Here is a 10,755-nt window from a genome sequence, read left to right on the forward strand (position 1 = left end):
TGATTTAAACAACATTTATTACAATACATTGTTAATGTAAAATTACAAAATAGAATTGTATTTGGTTTCTTTTTTTTCTTTTTTGATATAATGTAAAGTAATGTTCATTTAATAAGGAAGATGTGTCAACGTTAAGAGTAATGCACAATTTACATTTGATTCATAAATAAATAAAAAATGTGCCTCCTCATTTCAGAACACCACTGCACGCCACTGATTATATATATATATATATATGTGTGTGTGTGTGTGTGCGTGTGTATAAACAGATAACAGAGTACTGGTTTGGAAACTTGCTCAATAGGTCTGTGTTTGACCAAAAATACATAAACTATAACACTGGCAAATACTAAAAATCTTACCATTTCCACACTTCTGACCAGTATTCTGTGTTTTTTCACCTTCTAAAATCTCAACAAGTAGGTGAAAAGAAAACCAAGAAAGTAAAACTAAGGAAATTTCATTTCTGGGAACTTCATTTCATTCACAACTTCATTTTTCTAGTGACGGTCATTTAAAAAAAAAAAAGGGGTGTCTTCAAGGAAGAGTCTTCTTACGGCCACTACCACCCATCCTCTTTGGTGCATATTTTAAGTATTTGGACATGGTCTCCAATATCTTTGTTTGTTGTGTTGTGTGTATTGATGACCGCGTCTAAAGAGAAAAATCAAAAGAGTTCAGATCAACTAAATTGCTATAAATTTATGGAAAAACTATTCTAAGGATGTAAAAGTTATTAGGATCACAATTGGCCTTATGCACAGTTCCTTGTTTTCGATAAGCCAGCTCAGTCATTTCCAGTGAACTGTCAGCTAATGTGAATATGTCATTCTACACTTGCTGCCTTCAGGATCTGCCTAGGGTCAACATCAATAATGTGATCCAGATACATCATGCAAATGGGAGAAAGGATTTAAGTTGTACATTTCTAGTTATATCCATAACTATGAAGGTAAGTGTAGTAACGTCATACAAAGTTAAAGGGATAGTTCACCCAAAAATTATCCCATGATTTACTCACCCTCAAGCCATCCTAGGTATATATGACTATCTTCTTTTAGACGAACACAATCTGAGATATATTTAAACATATTGTCACGAATACGGCTCCCGCGGCTCCTCCTCCCAGCCGCCGGAGGGAGCCATCACCTGAGTTCTGAGTCACTTCCTTCTGGACTACGTTACCCATAGGCCCTCATTCCTGGGACTGATTGCACACACCTGCATTGCATCACACTCACACTATTTAAGACGCACACACGCATCCATACACTGCGAAGTCTTGATTTGCCCCGGTGATCACTACTGAGCGTTTTCTTGTGGACTGTTACCTTGCTATCGATTGGACTGTTTATCTTCTGTGAACCTCTGCCGTCTGCCCTGAACTCTGCCTGTTGTAAGATTCTGTTTGTCTGCCGCCTGTCTCGACCCAAGCCTGTCCCTGTTTCCGCTACTGTCTTGCCCTTGTCTGCCTTGTGCTTTGTTGTTACAATAAAGAGACTGCAAATGGATCCTCACGCTGTCAGCCCTTCATTACACATATATATAATATATATTTATAATATGCGGTCTTTCGCTAGAAGCTAGTTGTTTGAATATATAAAGTTTTAAATATGGATATTTTTCTTACAAAAATGCATCCCTTCACTTCAAAAGGCCTTTATTAACCCTCGGGAGTTGTGTTTTTTTATGGATGGATGCTTTTTTTCTGTCTTCAGAATTTGGCCTACCATTCACAACCATTATAAACCTTGGAGGACTAAGGATATTTGTAAATATATATTGTGATCGTCTGAAAGAAGATAGTCATATACACATAGGATGGCTTGAGGGTGAGTAAATCATGGAATAATTTTCATTTTTGGGTGAACTAAGGGATAGTTGCTAAATGCTAAGTCTGACTATTAACTGACTAAATTCTGGGTTTAAACGAAGGATTAAAACAATACATGCTGTTAAATCTATCTCAGAACGGTACCGCCGCACCAGCAAGTGACATTTAACCACAAGTTTGAGATGGCTTAGGCTATATTATTGCAGAACTTCAACGTTCCGTGCATAAAGTCAATTAAGGTGATAAGAAGAATTGTGCACAAACACTTTTGCATTAAAAAAGAAAGAAAGAAAGAAAAAAAAAACACTACAAGAGGCATAAAAACAAATTTAACTACCATTAAAATTTGTTACATGACAAATAAAATTACTTGATGAAATTGTCATTTGGATTACCACTACCCAAATTAATTAGTCAAAATTGGGTTTTCACTACATTATTCTTCTATAACACATTGTCTATCATCTCTGAAAATATCTTGGCAAAATGAATTTTAGTGCAGAAAATACAGATTTACAGTGGCAAGCTGAAAAGATTGTCTCTCTCATATGAAAGAACAACAAAGTATGGGCTGCTAAATGATCATGTTCAATCCTGGTGATGTCAGTGCCCTAAACAATGTTATAATGGACTATTTCACATCCACAGATGAAGGACCAATGATGAAGTTTCCTCAAACGGCCGCTTCAATCATCACTCGTGTGTAAAAACTGACAGCAGCTTTCTAGCCATTGTCTGCCATTAACTTTAGTGGGGTCAAAGTGACCATTTTGTATCTTCTGCTATATGTACAGTAACTAATATAAGTAATTTACCACAGTAAAGTGACTTTTACTTGTGATACTTGACGGTTGTAGTTTTGTTTTCACTGCCAATCTTTAAAACTGTTTTCTCAAAATTCCATTCATGAAAACCATAGCGATCAATCGACTTCAGAAGCTATGAAAGAAAGCTATGAAAGAAATAAAAACAGATGTGAAATAGGTAAAATTTCCCCACGTGGTGGGTTTTTCTAGATCGCATCACATAATATTTTTTTTACTTACCACATATGATCTGGCAGAGCTGGAACTGAGAAAATGGCAGTTTCCCACATTTTCCCTTCAAATTCATTTGTGGCATGACTCCATTTGAGTTCTGTAAAACAAAAATTAAAACAATTTAATGAAACATCAAGACAGTAAAAAGAATATTTTTTCGTGTAAACTAGAATATTTATTTAAACTAAAATATGATTAAATAAATTTGATCATAGCAAAACTAATTTTTGGTTTATTTAAAGTTCCCATAAAATAAGAATGAATGTTTTTTGGGTGTTTGTATCAATGTTAGTCTTGAGGTTATCTATAAGCCAGTGTGCTCCAAAACAGTGACACAATTCGCATTTAGAAGATATAAGCATTCAAAGCTTGCAGTTTGTCACTTCCACCAAAATGGATCGATTTTATTTTTTGACGTCACTTCATACTTGTTACGGACAGAAGGGTCGGAGACAATGGAATACAGGTAAGTGATGTTTATTGAACAGACAGCAGTGGCAGACAGTGATGCAGGTGAGTAAATGGCAGATGTGACGTTAGAATGTAGTATATGAGAAGGTTGATACTGTCCTTTGTCTTGCAGGTGTGAAGATCGTGGCTGGTAGCCAAATGGAGTGTTGGAAGGAGGAGAGACGAAGATCGGCGAAGCACACTGAGACGAGACCACAGGAGGGAACAGGAAACACGCTGGAATGGAGACGGTGAGTATCGAGGGAGTCCTTGAGGTAATGACAGTACCCCCCCCCCCCCCCCCCCCACGGCCCACTCCCGAGGGCCGAGGACCCCGACGTCGTGGTGGTCGTCCTTTCCTGCGTGGAGCAGGTCGGTCCGGATGAGAGGTGTTGAAAGCGTTGAGTAGAGTGGGATCAAGGATGTCGTTTCTGGGTACCCATGAGCGCTCCTCGGGACCGTAGCCTTCCCAGTACACTAGGTACTCTAGTAGACCACCACGGCGCCGGGAGTCCAATATCTCCATTTACCTGATAGGCGGCTCCATCCTCCAGAATGTGCCAGGCTCTGTGGAAATGGAAACAGAAGGGTGGTGAGGCTTGAGAAGTGAGACATGGAAGGTAGGGTGAATCTTGTATTGTGCAGGTAACCTGAGCTGATAAGTGGTTGATCTGGTTGATCTGCTTCGAGATGGTGAAGGGGCCAGTGAATCTGGGACTGAGCTTCTTGCAGGGCAGACGCATTCTGATGTCCCGGGTTGACAGCCAGACCTTCTGTCCTGGTTGATAGATTGGTGTGTGGGAAAGTTTCAGGTCGGCTGTCATTCTGCATCTGCGCAAGGCTCGTTGTAGCTGATGGTGGGCTGCGTCCCAGACCCTCTCGCTCTCTCAGAACCAGTAGTCGACAGCTGGTACATCCGACGGTTCCCCTGACCAGGGGAAGAGTGGGGGTTGGTAACCGAGCACGCACTGGAAGGGAGTGAGTCCAGTGGTGAGTTGACGCAGGGAGTTCTGTGCATACTCGGCCCAACCCAGAAACTGGTTCCAAGAGTCCTGGTTGCCATGGCAGAAGGTCCGGAGGAATCGGCCAATCTCCTGGATCTTCCTCTCCGTCTGCCCGTTTGACTGAGGATGGAAACCTGAGGAGAGGCTTACGGTCACACCTAGGAGAGCGAAGAATGCCTTCCACACCCTGGATATGAACTGGGGTCCACGGTCTGATAGAATGTCCTCTAGAATTCCGTAATATCTGAAGATGTGGTTGAACATGAGTTCTGCAGTCTCCATTGCAGTGGGCAGTCCCTTTAAGGGTATTAGTCGGCAGGATTTAGAGAATCTGTCGATAACCACCAGGATACAGGTACAGTTGTTGGATGCAGGTAGATCCGTGATAAAGTCCACTCCTAGGTGTGACCATGGTCTGTTAGGAACGGGCAGAGGATGGAGTTTGCCGGAGGGAAGATGGCGAGGGCTTTTCGAGATGGCGCATTCCTGGCATCCCTGCATGTACCTTCTCACATCCCTAGCCATGTTTGGCCACCAGAAGCGCTCCTTCAGCAGCGAGAGGGTTTCATTGGCCCCTGGGTGGCCAGTGCCCAGCGAAGTGTGGGAAGAATGAATGAGTGGGGTGTGCTGGATTCTGTTGATGTACTGTAAACCTGGAGGACAGCCTGGCGGAGTGTTGGTGGAGGCATTGGAGGAGGGAATGGTGGTTTCAGACCATTTGATGGGACTCATGATAATATTCTCTGGCAGGATGGGTTCGGGTACTTCGTTGCTTTCTTCTGGAGTGTACAGACGGGATAAGGCATCTGCCTTAACATTCTTGGGACCTGGATGGTAGGAAATACTAAAGTGGAATCGTGTGAAGAATAACGCCCAGCGTGCTTGTCGTGGGTTCAGTCTTTTAGCATCTCTCAAGTACTCTAGGTTTTTGTGATCAGTGAGAACAGTAAAGGGGTGCTGGGCACCCTCCAGCCAATGCCTCCACACTTCAAGGGCCAGCTTGATGGCCAGAAGCTCCCTGTTGCCAATGTTGTAGTTTCTCTCCGCCGGGCTGAGTTTGCGGGAGAAGAAGGCACATGGATGGAGTTTGGCTGGATTCCCCTGCTGCTGCGAGAGCACAGCTCCTACTCCTGTAGTGGATGCGTCCACTTCTACTATGAAGGGCTTCTCTGGATCAGGATGCACGAGGAGCGGTGCGCTGGTGAATGCTTCTTTTAAGATGTTAAAGGCTTCGGTGGCAGCTGGTGACCAGGACAGAGACTTGGGCTTGTTGCGGAGGAGGTTGGTAAGTGGATACGCGGTGGAGCTGTAGTTCTGGATGAATCTTCTGTAAAAGTTCGCAAATCCAAGGAATCTCTGGAGTTCTTTGATGGTGGATGGTGTAGGCTAGTTCTTGATGGCTTCGACCTTCCCCTCGTCCATCTGGATGCCACTGCTGTTGATGTTGTAGCCAAGGAACTGCACTGAGGGTTGATGGAATGAACACTTTTCGGCCTTGAGGAATAGATGGCGTTTCAGGACCTCCGCAACGTGGTGGCGATGTTTGGCCATGCTCCGGGAGTAAATCAAGATGTCATCGATGTAGACCAGAACGAACTTGTGAAGAAACTCCCGGAGTACCTCATGGATGAAGTCCTGAAATATGGAAGGAGCATTGACCAGGCCATACGGCATCACGCAATACTCGTAGTGTCCAGTAGGGGTCACGAAGGCTGTCTTCCACTCGTCCCCCTCACGTATTCGGATGAGATTGTAGGCGCTGTGGAGGTCCAACTTGGTGAACACAGTGGCACCGCGGAGGTGTTCCAGAGCCGCTGGGATGAAGCCGCTGGGATTATTACAGTTATTTTGTTGAGAGCCTGGTAGTCTATACAAGGCCGCAAGCCTCCGTCCTTCTTGGCCACGAAGAAGAAGCTCGAAGCAGCAGGGGAAGTTGACGGACGGATGTAGCCTTGTTGTAGAGCCTCTTCTATGTACTCCTCCATGGCCTTCTCCTCAGGGATTGATAATGGATAAATCTTCCCACGGGGCACTGGCTGACCCGGAAGCAGATCGATGGCACAGTCCAATGGCCGGTGTGGAGGCAGCTTGGAGGCTCTCTTCGGGCAGAAGATGTTGCTGAAGGGGACGTAACAAGGAGGAATATCCACCGAACGTTTCTCTACTGGACTCTCGATGGAGGTAGTATAGACGGGGAGCATCTCAGGACGAGTAGAAGAGTGTTGTGGTAGAAGAGGAAAACAGTTCGGGAAGCAGTTGTTGCCCCACTTCAGGATTTCGCCGGTTTTCCACGAGGTGACTGGATTGTGCTGCTCCAACCATGGGGGCCCTAAAATCACATCAGCGGTGGAATTCTCCAGAACCAGCAGATGTTGATGTTCGATGTGTAGAACCCCGACTTGGAGCTTGACAGGACCAGCACACAGATGGACTTGTTTGCAGCTGAGAGGTTTGCCAGTTATTGAGTGGATCTGGTAGATGGCCGGCGAAGAAGTAGTCTTGAGCTTGAGCTGACGACAGAGGGCGCCAGAGATGAAGTTCTCAGCTGACCCAGAGCCGAGGAGGGCATTGACTGGAATGGAAACATCGACTGCAGTAAGCATTACAATGGTAGTGAAAGGCTTCATCTTATTGATGGGAGGAAGAATGGCACTCAACATGGGACAAGGAGGACGAGTGGGGCATGCAGAAATGACATGCCCATTGGCACCACAGTACAGACACAGCCCCCGGGTCAGCCGCCTCTGCCGTTCAGCGAAAGTCAGCCGATTATTTTCCAGTTGCGTGGGTTCATTGGCTGGTTCTGGAGGGCTGATGGAGTCTGGCCGGCGGAGAGATGATGTGAATAGCGACTGGCCCTGGTGTTCTTCTAAACACGACTGCATACGAGTGGCGAACCGAATGGAGAGTTAGATGAAACGTTCTAGCCCGATGGAATCCTTGTATGCAGCAAGATGCAACCGCACTTGTGGATCCAGGCCCTGACGGTAGGTGGTCAACAACGACCGCTCGTTCCATCCACTAGCAGCTGCAAGAGTCCTAAACCTCATAGCGTATTCGTTAACAGACATGGCACCTTGTTTCAAGTGGTAAAGTTGCTCACCAGTAGATGAATCCCAGGTGGGTCTACCGAAGACTTCCTTGAAGTGGGTCACGAAACTGGTGAGAGATCGGGTAACCGGACTATTCTGTGACCAAATAGTTTCAGCCCATTGAAGTGCTCTGCCATTCAGCTGGGAAATAATGAAGGCTACCTTAGCGTGATCGTCAGGGTACAAGTGCGGTTGCATCTCCAGGACCAGCGAACATTGCAGGAGGAAACCGTTGCAATCCTCCGCTGAGCCAGAGAAGGGCGCTGGTTTGGCCATGGGACTGGCGTAAACAGGTGGTGAAGGAGTGACGGTGGTGTTGGCGGAGGTGATCGCTGGTGGAGATGCAGGTGGATTGGAGGTGAGTGCTCGGCGTAAAACATCCACAAGCTCCTGAAATGGATCTGTTGCACTCATGCTGTCGTCCTAAGTGTTGGTCCGGTCTTCTGTTACAGACAGAAGGGTCGGAGACAATGGAATACATGTAAGTGATGTTTATTGAACAGATAGCAGTGGCAGACAGTGATGCAGGTGAGTAAATGGCAGATGTGATGTTAGAATGTAGTATATGAGAAGGTTGATACTGTCCTTTGTCTTGCAGGAGTGAAGATCGTGGCTGGTAGCTAACTGGAGTGTTGGAAGGAGGAGAGACGAAGATCGGCGAAGCACACTGAGACGAGACCACAGGAGGGAACAGGAAACACGCTGGAATGGAGATGGTGAGTATCGAGGGAGTCCTTGAGGTAAGCATAGAAAGAGTCCTAATGCAAACGAGACCGGACGAAAACTGAGGTGAGTGTGAGCCCTTTTGTATCTGTGGTGATTGGGGTGATGATTGATGACAGGTGTGCGTGTTCAGAACTGTGGTGAGGGAGTGCGCTGTGATTGGGTGATGATGGAGCCTGGCGGGTCTGTGACAATAATTCAGCTTCTCATCAAATCTTCTGACCAATCAAATGCTCTCTGGTATCTGAAACGTCTCACCCCCTTCAAGACGCTATTGCTGCAGCTGAAATTGGTCATTTATTCACACGTCACCGAGCGTTCATACCGAGGGTTCGCCTAAACACTTGCAAATATAAGAAAACAATAAACGGTAGCTGAGACTGTGTTGATCTGAACTTTTCCGCGTAGGAGATCAAAATTAATTCTGTTACACACAGTTACAGTTTTTATATGGCGAATAGTACTATATAGGGGATAAACGATTCAGACAGTGTAAATATGATTTTCTTTGGGGTGTCTGGTTTCTCGTTAATGTCATGTGAACCGCTTCAGCCCAGAAAGATGGCAGCAGCGGATCATATGCGCGAGTAGGCACAGAGCCACGGACCACAAAACATATCGGACCCATTTGAATTAAACTGAAAGCTGTATTTTAAAATGGTTAGACAGACTCTGCATTGCTATTATAGACTGTGTCTGTCATGAGTCGGATGCGCTTTAGCTCAACCACTCTGACTGGCAGAGATGTGATACAAACAAAACGCTACTGACTGGTTTTTGAAAAGGGGGAGGGGAGCTACTCTATGTCCCACCCTGTCTTTGTTTCAGTTGAAATGACGTCAACGATCGAACAAAACTGTGAATTTCAAAGCACTTCAGGGGACCTTTAAAAACATGTGAATAGAGCAGCATAAAAAAGATAGATATCAGAAAATATCTTCAAGAAAAAACACTTCCCTTTGTGCTATTATTTTTCCTATTGTCACTGTGAAGCTGCTTTGAAACTGTGTGTTGTGAAAAGCGCTATATAAATGAAGATGACTTGACTTGACTATTAGTAACAATTCTTCAAATAATCTGGCTGTAAAGCCTGTCCCGCAAATGTGTCATCTTCACGACACCATAATTTGTGAAATATATCATACACTCATTTACAATACACTTATTTCTACAATACCACTGCCACAGTTTTACCTTGCTTTACTTGCATATTTTAAACCACAGTATAATTCAGTCAGTAGTGCTATGACAAAGCTACTGTCTTTTTGAAGGAGTCTGGAAAGATTATTCAAGTAAAATCAAATCAAAAGTGTTCTTTAGCACATCCTTCAAAATATTTTATGTTATCTCAATTTTTTCCTTTGTATATCTGCATTCTGAGATATTGAGCTTCAAAGTTTTTGCAGTTAATGGACAGAACATTTTTGTTTTCTAAAAAATAAGTCCTAAAATGCACACAAGTTAGGAGCGTTAGGACCCACACAGACCAGAGGGTGAGTTACCCCTTACTGGTCTCACTTAACACCACTTCCATACAATTTTAACTCAATGTCTCAAAATAATTCAATTTTTTCAAAAATGTCAGATAGAACCTTATAATTCCAAGGTGACGAAATAATGACTCTAACAAAAAGTACTTACACAGACATTGATTTTTTCACCATGTCTATGTCATCAGCTCCTCCAATTCTTCTCAAATATGCTTGCTAAAAAGAATAACAAAAATTGTCCGTAAGAATAACTTAACAAAACTGTGCATGGAAAACTATCAATGACAATCATTTTGGGGCGGGAATTAATGTAAACAGATATCGGATACCAGTTGTGTCTGAAGTGAATGTAAACAGACTGGCTAAAAAAAATTAGATATAGTCAAAAGATCGTATCTGTGCATTAAGACTTGCAGTGTAAATGCAGCCATTGATTGCATTAATCATATAAAACTCACCAAGGCTGCTCTTTCATTTTTAGCTTGCAAACGAGACTCCAATTCTTGCAATTCGTTCACACTGTTGGCTGTCTTCAGAATGAATGCAGTCCCATCCGTTGTTCTGATTGCGATTCCCTTTCATGGGAACTTCGAGCTGCGTCGAGACGCATTGGGATCACCTCTGCGTGATTATGTCTTGAAGCACTTGTGAAATCGAACCAATGGCGTGACGGGACGTCAGAGGCGGGTGACATCACAGACCAGGAAACTATAAAGCACACCTGAGAACAAAGAACGCCAGCTTCTGTGTCTTCAGCAAGCGCTCTGTGTTAGCGTGTGTATTATTTGGTGTTGTCTGTCAGTTACATATACAGCTATATCTCTTCGTCTGAGGACAAGAGCATTCAGTACACCACAAGCATATATATATATATATATATATACATACCTTTATTAGGTTTTATAACCTTGATTTGGGCTCCGCTCCAGGGTCTGCTGTGCTCTCGTCTTAAAGCATTTGGCATTATGGCGTAGTTGGGATAGGGTTCCCAATGCGTCTCGACGCAGCTCGAAGTTCCCATGAAAGGGAATGTCTTGGGTTACTTTTGTAACCCTGGTTCCCTGAATAGGGAACAAGACACTGTGTCGCCTTAACATACTCCCTGCATGCCTGTGAGCGTCT

At 44.2% G+C, this 10,755-nt stretch overlaps 1 long non-coding RNA gene across 1 annotated transcript; it reads right to left on the reverse strand.

The window, feature by feature from the left end:
• Nucleotides 1-253: 253 nt before the first annotated feature.
• LOC127522740 (uncharacterized) lies at nt 254-10,429 on the reverse strand. Its single transcript, XR_007932677.1, has 4 exons — nt 10,092-10,429; nt 9,785-9,849; nt 2,881-2,971; nt 254-654 (listed from the first exon to the last, which is right to left on the reverse strand). It is a non-coding gene; the product is annotated as an uncharacterized LOC127522740 (long non-coding RNA).
• Nucleotides 10,430-10,755: the final 326 nt, after the last annotated feature.

The sequence above is a fragment of the Ctenopharyngodon idella genome, chromosome 11 (assembly GCF_019924925.1).
Source record: "Ctenopharyngodon idella isolate HZGC_01 chromosome 11, HZGC01, whole genome shotgun sequence".
NCBI classification, from domain to species: Eukaryota; Metazoa; Chordata; class Actinopteri; order Cypriniformes; family Xenocyprididae; genus Ctenopharyngodon; species Ctenopharyngodon idella.